Raw genomic sequence first — 15,925 nt, 5'->3', positions numbered from 1 at the left:
CGGGCTGGCAGCAGCCGAAGCCTCTTCTGGGTGGAGGTCACGGCAGAGTTTATGGAAACACAGAGCTGAAGAAAATATATTAAAACGCAGGCGTCCAAGTATCTGTCTCTATGTACGTGAAAAAAGAAGAAAAACCCGCTCGCAGAAGACAGCTATGTGCTTTTTGCCTGGAATTGGGTTCCTCTGACCTATCAAGTTTCCTCCCATTCAGCCTCGCAGTGCTTTGAACTGCTGACATTGAGACACTGTGCAGCCAGGCACGACAGCTGGCTCGGCAGCATCTAATACCAACACATGCTGGTTTAGCCCATTTCCAGAGACTAAGATAATGAAAGATTCAAAAATAATATTTGTTTTGGCGGAACTACATTTATAATGAAATAGATGTCCTTGACCATGGAAGAAACTGAATTTTGCAGTGGGTCATTCTCCCCCCTCCTTTTTTTTTCCATACAAAACAGGCTCTGCAGCCAGTCTAAGGCCAACAGAAATATTTTTGAAGGACTATGTTGTATTTCCTGCATCAGGTTTACAGCAGAATTGCAGCTACACTGGTTGTACTGTTTTACGCCGGAATGAAAAATGCAGATTACATCCTATGTATCAATACCAAATGGAAAAGGGCCCCAGGCTTAAGGATTGTTACAGATCGCTTTCACGCAAGCAGAGTTTGCAACGTAATGAGCTCATACTGGAAGCATCTTAAACAGAAAACCGATTCATTGTAGTGGTAGGGACATTTTTAGATATGTGCCCAAATTTTCTTCTCATGCAACTGATTCGTTTGGAATTAGAGGAATTAGTCATCCGATCGGGGCGAGAAAGATTTGGCCCGTAAAGTTTCCATTTAATTTTTCTAAGCAGTTCTCAAGCATCAGGCACTTTTTAAGTGGTACTTGATATTTGCTGTATCAGTTGAATAAGGAACGGTGACGTAGTTGGTAGGACAGTACTACTACTTTCCAAATGGTATTAAGTTATAGACAAGGAGCGGTAATTTTAAGCTACTGTTTCTGTTAACATCACAGAGCATTATTTCTTCTAGAAATATCACAGATTGTTACATCTAATCATTATTCCCAATGTTTTACCAAATTTTAAAATTATAATATTTATGGTATGTATTGCACTCAGGTCAGAGAGATAGACTTGGTATTAAAATGTTTATTTATTGTGAAAGGTGGTGCTGAAGACCTGCTTCGTTAAAGAAAATGCAATCAGAGAATAAACCTATAGAAAGATTGCTTAAAAACTTAAAGCGCAGTAATCCAAGGGGAGTCCTGTAAGATTTATGTACTATTTCAAGAGTAATTTCTCAGTAAGAATCTTATAGGAATGTAAAAATCCTCAAAGAATTGCATTTACAGATTTAATTGTAATTCCTTTTGTATTCTTACAGAAATTGAATAGAAATACCATTCAAAGGCTTCTCTGTCAAACTCCCCTGCCCTTGCTGAGTGGCTGTACCCTCCGCTCCGTGCTACTGTGGCCGGCTTTAAAAACAATGGAAAATATTACTGACAGTACCCTCACTTGCCCTTAAAGCAGGCAGGATATTTCAGTTACATTGATGTGCAAATACAGCTTGTCAAAGGGCCGTGTGCTATTTTTGTTTCAAATAGCATGCGTAGGGTGTGAGTAACAAATAAATACGCTTAATTTGTGCCTTGAAGAAGGAGCATTTTTCCCAGTTTTTCTCTCTTTTTTTCTTTTTTTTCTTCTTTTTTTTTCCCCACCCCCAGAAGACCTGCCCTAGCAAAACCTTTAATCTCTCCCTGTCCTTAAGTCTGGGATTTCCAGATGATTGGCTTTTAATATCGCTATTTTTGTTGCTCGCTATTTTTGTTGCGCGCCATTTTTAGCGAGAGGCGAATCTGATATTCCAACCCCCCCCACCCCCCAGCGTTCAAAACCCATTTTCCTCCCCAGATTATTACAGGGGGAGTGGAAGGGGGACACCCTTGACCCCATCGCTGCAGACTGAAGGTTGAGGGAGGGAAGCCACCTCCATTTCACTCCTTCCCAGTCCGGAGGGGGGGATGCAGTGATGGAGAGCGAGCTCTCCCCTCCCCGAGCCTGATCCAGACCAGCCCCCGGCCCGTGTGAAGTAACGTGCGGGTGGCAGCCGAAAGCGGGGGCCGGGGGGCCGGAGGAACTGCCGGGTGGGCGGCGCAGCCTGCCCGGAGCCGACGGCAGCGGCGGGCGATGGGTCTGGGCTCCATCAGCCGCGGGCGACGGGACGAGATGCGGTAGCTGGACCGCAAGGTGAAAATTGACGTGAGCGCGGGGCGGTGGCAGCGCCTTGGGCTGATGAAAGGATGTTGCTAACAAGCCTTTAACGTTTCTCATTAATGGCTGGGTTGGGTGGGTGAGGTTTTTTCATTGAAAAAAGCCAGAAGACAAAAATTCCACCTGGGCAGTAATTAAGATCGATCCCGTACAGTAACGTTTAGTTATCAATTTTTAAAACCTCTTTAAGTGCCTTGTTTAGTTATTGTAAACAGGGCTTTTTATTTGTTGCGGTGAGTAGTCCTTGAGCATGGCAGAGGGCTGCGAGGAGCGTGGGGGACTCCTCCTGGGCTCTTCTCCTTAACCGATCTTCATCTAACCTGCAGAAAAACGGGTGCTGGTCCGTCACCTCCACCCTGGCCATGGATGCTGCGAGGTGCCAGGGCGCACAGGGAACCCCTTGATCTGGACCCGTGCTGGCATTACCTGGGGTATATTATTTGAGGTGGCATTGCTCTTCTTTTGCTGAAATTACTGCTGCAAATTGCATGTAGGTAAAGTGGAGTTAAGAAGCGGAGCTCTTGCTCGCTAAGTTGGCACAGGCTCAACAAGCGAGGAAGCTGAGGGTCGAGCCCCGAGCGGGGGTCTTGGCCCAGCCCAGCCCCGGACAGCCCTCGAGGATGGGGGTCAACCCAAGTTAGGCACCAACCGAGGTTAGACGGGCTGAAAGAGGCGGTGTTTAATTAAAATAACCCTCAGCATGACCCCAAGTGCAGAACTGATGGTAGTTACTGGGAAAAACAGCTGCAACCCTTTTATCTAAGGAAGAGCAACCTTGCGATGATGTAATTTTCACTTTCCGATGAACGCCGAGATGACCTAATTCCATACAGAAAGCTTGCGTCTCAGTTCGAAGTAGGCCATTTGAGTCACTCTGTGATTTGGATCCGAGCTCAGCGCGGCTCAGCTGAGCCCTCGGCAGCACCCTCTTAAAGCCACGGCCGGAGCACGAGGGCAGGACACCAGGAGCGGGAATCCCGAGTGTTTTTTGATCCAGACTTGACTTTAAAACTCTGGCAAGCAGACGGAAAAAACGTTGTATTTCCATGGCGCATACTGTGATGTTTTGAAAAATTATTGCTTTTGTTTATTGACTTTGCTATCATGGCTGAGCTTTCCTAGGAGGTTCAACGTTGATTGTGGCCCAGAATTTTTAAAAGTGTAAGCCTCGAACATGGTCCTTATTTCTGCTTTTATGAAGCAAACACCTTTTATATGCTTTTCAAACTACCATCAGCATGATGCCTAAGTGCAGGTTTAATTTTAGGGGGCGATGGGCAAGCAGCAGTCTTTCAGTAGTTAAATAACAAAATAACTGGTGCAATGAAATGATTTCTTCGTAATGCCCAGAAAAAAAAAAAACCTTTGTCCTTTCTGAACAAAAACGCTCGCAAGCAAAATTTGATCACAAACCATTTTACCTTTTTAGTTACAGATATTCTTCTCCTAAGAGACCCGGGGTAGCACTTCACCCAAAGTGCGCATGCCCTGGAGTTTCTGTAGGTAGAGCCCTCAAGAGATTTAGAGGTTTTTAAGAATTAATAGAATATTGCAGCGTGAGCTGTTGTACCGAACCGTCGTTTATACACGGAGTTAAAACGAGGCGACAACAAACTTTGTCTTCTCCAGCCGGAATATGGATGATGCCCGAGTAATCAGCTGGGATGGCTGGAAAGCAATCTGCTGCGCCCGTCCCCCCGTTCCCCTTTGACTCGGTTGCGTTTCCCGGTGCCCTCCTGGCTCCCCGGCGAGCCCGTGCTGCCTGCAGCGGAATGAGGGGGAGCGGGCAGCAGTCATGAGCAGAGGAGGAGCACGTGGAACAGAGGAGAGGTGATCCGACAGGCCACCGCCGTAATTCGCAGGAAAACAGGAGAGATCATGTCCCGCGCTGCGGTGCCAGCCCTCGCCCTCGACAGCCGGGGTGACGCCGGCAAAGTCACCCCGCGCAGCCAAAGGGCTCGGCGGGACTCGGCGAGGTCAGGGCTGCGCGCTAAGGAAAGGGAGAGAAAATGCCTTTCCTTTTATCTAGAACCTGCAGAAAGTTGTCCTTAACGCAGCCCCTTGGGCCAAGCTACTGTAGCTGTTGTGTCTCTTTGAAAGGCTTTCTGAAACATAGCCTTATTTCGCATAAATTCGTTTGGAGGGAGAAGACGGCGTGTGTTGGGACCCCTCTTTGCGAGAAGCTGTGACTGAACCTCTGACCAATGCCGGATTTCCACCGATGGGAGCGTTTATTTGGGCCGGGGTGGGTTTTTTAAACCTTTATCCAAATAGCATCATCCTAAACGCCCCGCTCAGCGGATCAGAGGATTAACCACCATTTGCGAAGCGGAGATACAACCACTTCAGCAGGCACAATGCACAGCAGCACCATACCTGCGGTTTGGAGCAGGACCAGTAGAAGTGGGTTAGTAGAGAGGATCTCAACCTCTGCCTATCAAAATGTCCTATTTTTGATAGGACACACAGTTCCTGTTCTGGGGGTTATTGGTCTTTTTATTTTCTCTCTGACCCTGGCGACAGGGCGGGCAAGTGAGGAGGATGAACCCCAGCCCCTTGCAGCGGCTGTGATGGATGGGTGGCAGTAGGGACGGGATTACATCGCAGAATATGGGGGATGAATATAAAACTATTCTGATTTTTATCTATAAAATGACATCAGTATATTGCATAGATTGGTCCTTGCAGTAGACGTCAGACACCAAAAAAATTTGACAGATACAGAGGATAGCGGAAGGCAAAGGAGTCGGTGCGTGGTTGCACGGTGGTAATACCAGGGTAGCAGCCAGAGCGGGTACAGACCTCACCGTACGAATAATGGAAGGTGAGAGTCCGCTCCCATGTCACAGGTTGAGAAACTTCCCGTCCAAAGAATTAATTCTGCGGAGGGTTATATTTAATGTGGCCAAAATCAAACTGGGAAGTAAAAGCAAAAATTGAAATGAAACCGGTATGTTGTTCATGAAAGTCACTTCAACTACCGCCGATGCATTTTGCAGCAGAGATTATTGTGCAAATACAATCGAGTGCAAAAAGGACGGCGCTGGAATGACGTTTGAACCTCCGAATATCACTTGAATTGGAGATCACCTCTGTAGCCACAGAAGCAATATCGGGAGGCTGCAAACTAAAGAAATGTTTGTATGCTCCAGCAACTATTTTACAGCACGTTTGTCCTCTAAAATGAGCAGACTAAACCCATCCTGAGTTATTGAAGAAATCACTGTTTTGAGAACAAGCAGACCGTTAATTGACCGGTTTCTGGTCCCCAGCTCGGTAATCAGTCTTCCCGTACCGCCGCTCCTGATGACCAGCAAACTGTCTCCAACCTTCTGGTTGTCAAGAAAATTGTGACAAGGCAAATGTCAGATCATGTGGAGCCTTCTGAATTTTTTGACCCCTTCAATCTGTTTTCCAACCTGGGTATGGCAAAGAAGCTGTGTTGGACTAATTGGTTGTCTCTCTTCTCCAGGTAGTGGATGAAGTCCAGGTACATAATCTGACTGTTTTAGATGAGCAGCATCCTCTCTTTCACAGTCTTATGTCCTTATGTCAACCACTGCAGGACTGCGCTGGAAAAGTTCCTTTTTTGCCAAAGCTGGAGCAGAAGATGTTGAGGTCATCGACGCTGTGCAGCTGGTTTGAGCACTGCGCAACGGAGGCTGCAGCGTGTGTATGACTGTTGCAAAAAAAATGTCTGATTCATCTTCACCAAAACACAAAATATTGCAGCTGCTGGGAGGAAATGATAGCTTGAAAATGTTGCACTTCCATTTTTTTGTTTCAACCAATGCGCTATGCTGTAAGGTAGAATACTCTGTATTTGAAATGACCTACATAACCATTGATCTTGATTCACTAAATTGCCCTGCTCTGTGCTCGGTAGCTGTTATCCTGGACGGTTGTTTTCTTGGGCTTTCTCTTAAATTGTTTCTTGCCATTGGCAGGAAAACATTGTGAGAATTGTGGAGTTAGATATGCTTTTTAAACAGTAGAGACCGTTTTCTCTGGAAAACTGGAAAAATTCTGTTTGGGAACTATAGGGGAAAACTCTACGAAAATTCAGATTCCAGTCCTCTTTCCAGTGTCACTTAGCTTATTTTTTTTTCTTTTGGGAAGCAAAAGCAGGTTAATAGCATTGGTTTCAGAAGGAAATGTTATTATTTTTGAATGGCTCTTGCCATTTGCCTAAGATTTGGGGGTACAGCAGAACCCTGGGGAAAAGCGCCCAAAACTCTTGGAGAGCACCAAAACTTTTTTCAAATGATTGCCCATTTATGGGGGTTCGGTACGTAGCCTGCTAAGCACTCCGGTTGGAGTGCATTCCATTTCCTACATACTTCTGCCAATTGCAATATTTGATCGTCAGCAATCAATCAAACTTGAATTTGGTGATCTGGGGAGGAATTAAAATATAGAGCCTTACATGCTAAGAGGCAGCAGTGTTGGGTAAAACTGGCTGGAAACCTCGGAGCCAAATGTTCCCCAGACTTCAGAAAACGGTGTGTCGTAGTTGTACGTTGCTGGCTGCCTTGTGCCATGTAATGCCTGCAAATGTGGGGGATAAGTAATATCGAAAAGTAATAGGAAATGTCCTGTCTCTGCGTTCACCAGTGGGCTCATCCCTGTGGTGAACATCCTCATGGACCCCGTGCAGGTTCCTTACCCGTCACTGGAGGTCCAAAGGCACCAGCAGCACGGCAGGACACCACTGGAGGCGGAGGCTTGCGTCTTGACGTCAGCTTCTGATGACAACGAGCAAAACCTGACACAAACCGCTGCTCCAGATGACCGGGTGATAGCGGTTCCTGTCCCTGGCCGCGCGGTGCAGAGCCAAACCCACGACCCGCAGCTGGAGGACTCTGTTTCAGGAGGTAAGGTGGTAGATACCGCCGTCTCCTGCCAAGTCATTTGTTGAGATGCTGCACAGCGCTGCGTGGTGTGTCCGTCGGCGCAGGTACCGGGTGACACACGTCCAGAGGAGGCAAGCAGCGGAGGTAACCTCAGGGACACGCTCCGGAGCCCAGTCCCACTGGCACGGCAGCGGGAATCACTCCGTAGCTGCAGTCACTTTTTCACAGATACCAAACTCATGGTCCCTCTTTGGATGCGTTTGCAGTGACTTATATGTAAATAATAAAAGCCCCGTGCCTTCATCTCTTTGTAAGGATCATAGGTATGCTTGTGTAAATGCAGATGGTAATTGCAGACAGCCCTCTGGCTGCTGGTGAGCTGCCAGCGTCGCCCTCCCTGTCAAAAGGCATCACGGCTTTAAAGGGGGGCTACTGAGACAGAGCACAGGGGAGGGGGAAAGGATCTGCAGTAACGAACTGGAAACGCTCATATTTTACCTGAGAATACCACAAAACTCGTCTCACCCTCTTGTACAAACACAGCAGAACTTTTCTGAGCATACAGTCCAAATCATTCCTACACTGCGTTCTCGTTTAAGCATTAAAATTCAAGGTAGTTTGAAATTGGAGATGAGTATATGCACATTGCAAATGTAGATATATCTTGCTGAGTACACAGCCCATAAAATATGTAGTGTAAGATCACTCATTTATTTAAAGACGCTTTTTACTTCAGATGGAAAATGACACAAATCTAAATATTACAATGCCAAGTAATGTGTAACTGTCTGTATGTTATAGCCTTAACACTATACTTTTGATGCAGAAGAGATATAGCAGCTGCACTTTAATTTCAAGCAAATTGATCCCAGATGTAAATGTTGTTTTGTTCCATGGAAGATAGTGCACAGGTAAAGCAAATATCATTGGTTTATAGTCCAACAGAGTGTTGCAACAGGATCCAGCCTCTTCTGCCTGGGCACACATAAAAGCCTGGTGGCTGCGACGGAGTAGGATGCCTGAAAAGGATACCGTAAAAAGAGACAGCTTTGCTTTTTACCCTTTAAGAATACAACCACCTGTGATCTAAGCAGCTGTTTTGAAGCCAGGAAAGCTTCTTGGTTTGTCAATTGTCCTGCAGGCAAAATCTAAATTTGGCTTGTTTTCCATTTCGTTCGCTTCACATTTTGTAGAAGCATTTTTCTCCCGCCGTATTTATGTTTGGCATAAAAGCAAAAAAACCCTATATTTACTGACTCAGTAAGCCACTCCTGTCAAAGTAAAAATAATAGTAGTAATTGTGCTTCACTTTGCCTGGAGATACCTCAACGTCAGTGGCACCACGGGCAATGTATGAACAGCATAATAGTTTCTTTATCATCCTCTGCATATAGACGATAGCAAAGTCCAAATATCCTGCTATCACATCTCTTCTTTTGAACAAAGATTTTTTATTTTTTGTGAAATAGGCAACCTGCTTGTCCAAGGAGGAGAAACCCGCAAAAGACACTTACCCCATTGCCACTTCCCAGTACCAGAGCTCAACCCGGAGCTCACTAAACTCATCCAGAGGCAAGAGAAGATCTCTCAGGTCAATTATTTCTCCTTTTTTAAAAACTGCAGATGTAGGACTATTTTACCTGTGTGGGATCTGGCTGTGCAATCTTTTCCTGTGCAGGCTGGCTGCTTTTAGGTCAGGTCTGCACATGCATTTATTCTGGTTTCATGAAGGCTGTGATTTAGTTAAACTGGGGGGGATACTCTGTTTGGATGCTTCTAAATCAGTACGGTTTGAATTGATGTTTAACTGACTGAAGTTAAACATTTGAGAGCTCCTCTGCTTGATAGCTACGCTGATTGAACTCTATTTCCTTCTGAATCAGTCTAGGCAAATCAGTGCACAGTTGTGCGCTGGATGCGTTGCCTTTCAAATACCAAAATATCTGAATAAAAGTATATATAACATATGTAAAAGTGTTACTGAAGGGCAGGTACAAGACAAAACTGTGGCACTCCTGCATAGCCAGTATTTTTTCCCCATACAGTGGAGGGAATCGTCTGAATCTGTCACAGATGTGTGTAAGGTGTGTACAACCTTATGTAGCAACTTCTGCAAGTATTTAGCAGTAAGACGTATTGGCCATATTCTGAAGTCCTTAGTCAGATGGAACCTGCCCAGAGGTCAATGCGAATCTTGATTAATCGATTTATTCAAAACCACCTCACTGTTTCTGTATGGTTTTGAAGCACGTACCTTTGAACAGAATGCAAAATTAGAATTAAAATCAGGCCAGGACATGGGAAGACGCAGAGAATGTTTGTCCATGTGAACGAAGGGTGTTGCAGAGAAGGAAATGTTAATTTTTCGGCGGCGGTGGGCTGCGGGAGGAGGCTGGGGCGGGAGCGGGGACGAGGATGCGTTTGCCGAGAGGAGGTCACGGCGTGCACTCAGCCCCGGCTGCTTGACAGAGCTGCTGTATAATAGCAGGGCACTTACCTCAAATCATAGGTTGTGAAAACTGACATTTCCATTCAAATTACTCCAATAGCCAACCGTTCCCTGGTGCAACTTCTTCTGTAAGTGACACGGTGACAGTGATCCAGGAATTTAACTTGCTGTTGTCTCGTTCCAAGTGGAATTATGAAGTTTGTGACATGCATTAGGAGGATGGCTCCTGGTCGCAGCCGGTGCTTTGTGTGTCTGTGCGATTAATCACAGGTTGAGCGCAGAGCCCGGGAAGTTTTGTCAGCTCAGGATAGCTGTCCCTGCTGTGAACCGCCTCTTACTGACTCCTCTCCTCCTCGTTTCCCATTGTCTGAGCGAAAAGCTACCGCTCCACTGAAGTTTTCCTGGCACCTCCTTGTTCCTTGAGATTTTTTTTAAGTCTCTGTCTTTAATTATGACGGGCAGATTATCTGTTCTTGACACATGAGTACATGATGGTCACATTGCTGTGCTCCCTCCTCTCCTCAGGGATGCCTCTCGGATTCTTTTTTTTTTTTTTACAACTTGACTTTCATTGCAAGTTACCTTTTAAATTTCTGTCTAACCTTTTAAGCAGGAAGCCTTTTCTGTTCATAAAATAAGCCAGCAGATTTTGTGATTCGAGGTGTTTGCCATACACAGGCTGAAATTACATATAATTTTTGCCCAACTTTACTTTTGTATTACATGGTCAACCATAAAACCCCTTTGGTTTGTTGTACTCTGCAACAGATACCGCCAAACTGGCTTTGGCTTCAGCATTTGGTGCTGGAGCCAAAGCATTTGACAGTGGATTACCTGCCTGTGCCTTAGAGGCTCCTGGACAAATCTCCACCGATCTGCTGCCACTGATGAGCAAGGCAGCAGAACTCAAGGTAGGTCCTTTGTACGCCATGGTGGCATCTTTCAGAAGAGGGTCCCAGGACCCATCCAACGGTCAAGCTGGTACGGCCCCACAGAGCTGGGAGAGATCGGGACGTGGTGGGGTCAGGCTATGGGCCCCCTTGTTCTACCCCATTCCTCTGCAGAGAAGCTGGATGAGGACATGGATCCTACACACCGTGTGAACCAAAACCAGCAATGGCCCTGAGCCCCACTCACGGATCTGAACGTCCTCGAGCTCGAAAACCATCCCCATCTGGATCTCGACCTGGCTTATGGTCATCTTCCCTCAAAACTCATTTTTGTAACTTGATAACCAGCAAATATATCAATCAGTTATTAAGGAAAATGTAATTATAAAGTCATGTTTATCTATCTTTGAGAAAAACTAGGCCTCATTATTGCTGTCACAGTCAGAAGAATAATTAATGTCAAGTTTTTATAGTGAATTCATTACCTCCTTGGGCAGGGAGTGACTCTAACCATATTTTACGGAAAAGCTTTCAGAAGAAGAAAAAATCTAGTATGTGCTAAGTGTCTGTGAGTCATAGTCTTCACTGCCTGACAACAGAAGTCAATAAACCAAATACATTGACTGTTTGTTGATTCAACACCATGCACCATCCACGAATGAAGACATTCTGTTAAATTAAGATTATTCCATCATTTTCAAATTAAATCCTCGTAGAAATATTGCATCTCAAATGCTCTGCGAAATGATGCATAAGCAACGTGTTCAGAGGTCAGTTATTAGGGGTATATATGTTATCCTGGAACATCAAACTACTCAAAGCTTACACTTTGATCTTACTTCCAATTTCCTGGAAGATAATTCTGATTTCTGTTGAATCCCTGGGTTTGGATGATGTCTGTGCTAGGTATTCACCACAACCATTTTTTTTGTACGACTAATTTCACATCTTCCTTCACCCATCATCCCAACATTTCCTTTACCTGAGTCATCTGCTGCACATGGTTCCCCTTGGGTTTGAGCTAAGTGTTTGAAAGCAATGGGAAGTGTCCACTGGGGACTGTGACCTCTGGGGTTTAGATCAGGTGCTCTGCTACTCAGTTTTCATTCCTGCTTTTGGACCTGCAACAGCCCAATCATCTGCAAAGGTTTAAAAGCTCGTGAAAGCTTCTTCAGTCTTCAGAGATGTCGTGTCATTACACTGCGCCATATGTGCTGGTATCAGTTGGCCACGGTTGAAGCTTTCAATAAATTCCTTTTAAATATGACTTTATGGTTTTCCACCTGCAAAGAAATGCAGCCTAATTTACAGACTGCTGTTGTGTTTATGTTCATTTTTGAAGACACATCCATCTATTGAGAAAAGGTCTGACCAAGACTGTGGAAGTTCCAGCTAAAGCAAAGGTGGGGATTAGATACGTCCCGAACCAGAACTGTCTAAAACTTTGCTGTTCTAGCCTTAAGAAAGGAAACTGCAGAGTTACCCTGCTGGGGCAGTGCTTCTTAGCAAGTCAGGGTACTTCTGAAGGAAAAAAAGGTACAATCTTTATTCATTTTTTACCCTTACCTGGAATCCCCGAATAATTTATATATGTTTGTTTCAAAGCAGTTCCATGATACTGTGGATGCTGAGCTCTATCTGGGACTTGATAGCCAGCTTAGTGCTGTTGAGCTGACTCAAAACATCCTTTTGATACTAAATATTTCTTCACACTTACGGAAGGGTCGTATCAATACAAGCAACCCTAAAACCAGAAAACAACATGAGAAAATGATCTGGTTGCTCAATTCCCTGCAGTGGACCTGCTTTGAATATCATAACGAAGGCCACAAGCACTTCAGTTTCTTGATGTGAGAGGCCTCTGGAAATTGTTGAGATATCGTATTCCTGCGAAAGGAGATGTGCCATCCTCGGGAAGAGGAAAGCCCCCATCTCGTGCAATGCCCACCGCTCCCAGCACTGCTGGAAATACAAAATATTGGGTGGTCCATCCACCTTGCACAAGCATTTGTAGGCACCGCACGACCCTGCGGGGAGCTCCCGGTTGTCTCAAGGCACTTTTACACAGAGCAGAAATGCTAAAAAACATAAGTATCTCCCCCAAAAATGCTAATGAAGTATGTGTTCAAGGCTGTCAAAGAAAGAGTGAAAAAGGACTGGAGCACAGAAAAGAAATTTAAAAAGTTGGGGGTGATGCAGTGTTCGCAATTAATATTCTGGAGACCACATAGGCTTTTGATGAGAAATAAATAAAGCCCAACCAGTTTAGTGAATATTTAGCTACCTTCAGAAGTTTTGAGAAACACCACTTCCCCTATAGCGAGAAGTAACGGCTTTAAATCTCCCGTGGGCTGGCCGAAGAGGGAAGCATGTGTACCGGGTTTGGGTTGAAGGAGATAGGCTGTAAAAATAGTGGCTTTCATTAAGATGAATCACAGCAAACGTAACAAAAAAGTGCTTTGATACGACGGTGAATAGAGGATTAACTGCACAATGCTGCCGTTTTTTGAATTCTGTGTGTCTCCTATTTGTTTTGTGTTTGTTCGTGATGCCAGCAATAAAAATAATGTTTGGCTGCTAAGTGAGCAAGTGTGCTAAAAAAGGGCTTTCTGGTGCCCAGAATCTGTTTGTCAGCAGGTGACTGCTGTGGGGAGAGAGAAAGGGGAAAGCTGCTCTTGGTTTATTTTCAAGGGCTGAAATTTAACGCTGGGAACCCAATTCATATTTTATTTCTTAGCAAAACTCTTATCTCCGTAATTGTGAGCATGCACATACACCAAAAAAAAAAAAAAAAGAAGATACAGCCCATCCAGCCGTGCAGGGCGGGTTATTTATAGAAGATCTCTGCCTTTTGTCAGATTGGTGGGCTAACGATGTTCTTCCCGAATAAACCCTATTCTGTGCAGCAGAAGAGGAAGAGTCCTGCGGAGAGTGTGCATGTAAGCTAATGTCCGCGAGACAGAGAGGGCTGTGGCAGAAAACGCTGCTGAGCAAAATCCCCAACAATCTAATCATGATCTCTGGTAGTCAGTGAGAGCTGCGGGAGAAGACGTTGTATAAAGCAGACACATCCAGGAAATAATGCCTGTCCAGTGCAGCCAGATGGAGTGGGTATATCCTGACAAAGCATTTATTTTAATAAATGTTCAATTAAAATTATTTCTGTAGTGCAAGCATGGTCCAGAAGTAGTATGGGAATTAATAAGACTGCTGATAGAAATAAACATTAAGGTAATTGTGCACTAGTTAAGAATGACGGTTATAAAAAATAAAGCTTAACATTTCTATAGGATTATTTTGCGTATGTACAAACCAGAAAATGTTAGCTCAAGCTATGATTTAAAATGATGTTTTTAAAATTCTAGCTCTTTTTTGCACAAAAAGTCACCCATAACAGTGCCGACTCTTCCTGTGCTCATGCAACGCGTCAGTAATCTGTAGGTTTATATAAATACAGTAACTGAGGAAAAACTCCACTAGAAACTTTTATCTGCAACATAGCATATACACTTTCTAATCAAAAGTTTATGATAGCAGAGATCTCAGATGAACAGAGGAAGATTTTTCTGGTTTATACCTTCATATAACCCCATTTATGTGCGAATTTGTGGGTACGTGAAGCCCATATTGAGTGAGTAGGGCTCTTCATGCGGGTAAAATCGTGTACGTGCTTAAGTATTGCCCGAGACAGCGTCCAAGCAGATGCTTAGCAGCAGGTTTTTATTTTATTAGTTACAACTTGGTCTTCATCCTTCTGTGAGTTTGTTTATCCAAATGCAATCTGTGTCTCAGGTTAAAGTTTTGGGAGAGTACCTGTGGTGTGGTTGCAGCCTTCATGTTCAAGTTGACCTGAAAATAAACAGAAGCTGGACGTGTCGGTGGCAGGGATGGGTCTGACACTTATTAGCAGAGAGCCTGGAAATGCCAGAGCTGAAAAGGTTAAGTTCGCAATTTATTTTTAAAATGAGAGACTTGGCGTTTGTCTGGCAAAATATTACAATGTGTAGTTTGGGGTTTTTTTAGTGGTGCTTCATGTAGTTCAGTAGTTAGGCCTGAGTGGTTATCTCAGATCTTTTCCCCATATTTTGGACTTTATTTCTGCATCTGTTGAGGTGATGATGTTTAATGCGCCCAAACACTTCTGGAAAGTAGGCGCCGGGCTTCACACATCAGTACGTCCAACAGCGCGTGTCCTTCTGCACATGCCACCGCTTGCTCTGCTGTGTTTCCAGCGCTGCATGTCACCCGTGGCCGGTGCAGGATCGCGCCTGGCAAACCAAACCACGCTGGCCACGGCAGAGATACCGTCCTGCAGCCCGTGCTCCCGGCCCAGCTCCGGCGCCCACGCAGTGAAACACAGCAGGCGAGCGTCTGGCTGCCCCTTCCCGGCTGGGATGGTGCACGCGTATACGGTTACGCTGTGATAAGAGAAAATCAAATTTAAGCTGCGCACCATCAGTAAATCTTAAAACAGCTGAGTATTTCTAAAAATAAGGCTCTGGAGAAGTGTCTGTGACCCAGAAAGAAAAAGCTTTAGCAGGGTCTAAAATTCCTGGGATTTTTTTCTTCCTGCCACGTCTCCTTAACCTGCTGCTTCAACGCCTTGGTGGCTGCTTCAGATCTTCCTTCAACGCAGTCACCCAGGGTGGACGCCCAGCACAAAGAGGACCAAAACCCGAGGCTGCCCCAGCCCATCGGGATGTTCCCTCCGGAGCGGTGGGCGCGAAGCATCCCGGGGAGCCCCAGCTCACCGCCACCGCGTCCAGCCGCCTGACGCTGCTGCTAACCGCCCCGCCAGAGCTGCAGAGCCGGTTCATGCAAAGACGGTTAATGGTCGGCCCACCGGACGATCGTCCCCCAGCGTATCTGCCAAGCGCCCAAAGCTCCCACAGCCACGGTGTTGACTCCAGTGGGCGGCTGGGACCCGGCTCCCTGTTAGCCGTTCTGATGGGGACTAACCCAGGTCGCAAATACTCGATGTTGAAACTCGAGCTGCCAGTGTACCTAGGGGAATGAGAACAAGGGGAAGGGAAACATTGGAATAAATTTAAATAAGAAATCTATTCAGTGAAATAAAAAATGATTTGGTTTTTGCGTTACCTGCAAGCAGAGGAGCTAAAGACCAGTCGTGAAGGTGCTTCCACGTGTGAGTAGCTCCACGCCAGAACAGTCCTTGGGAGTGCACTGTGCTCACGGGTGAAAAGCAACATGTAAGCCTTCACAGGCTTCAATTCTAAACGTTCAGTTTATTTGTGACAATAGTATTTGTTCATTCCTAATGAATAAATATTTCAAATAATACTGTTACTTTACATTTTCTAAATGTTGTTAAAAATAACACGTGCATTAATTTAGATATTACACGCTGTACAAGTATGGGCACTGTAGAGGATGTGAGTTAAAAGACTAGAGCTGTATTTTCATTTTCAGGCCACTAATAATGC

This window comes from Gymnogyps californianus, chromosome 6 (genome assembly GCF_018139145.2).
Source record: "Gymnogyps californianus isolate 813 chromosome 6, ASM1813914v2, whole genome shotgun sequence".
NCBI lineage: Eukaryota > Metazoa > Chordata > Aves > Accipitriformes > Cathartidae > Gymnogyps > Gymnogyps californianus.
The sequence above is the reverse complement of the archived record's forward strand: the minus strand, read 5'-3'. Positions refer to the sequence as shown.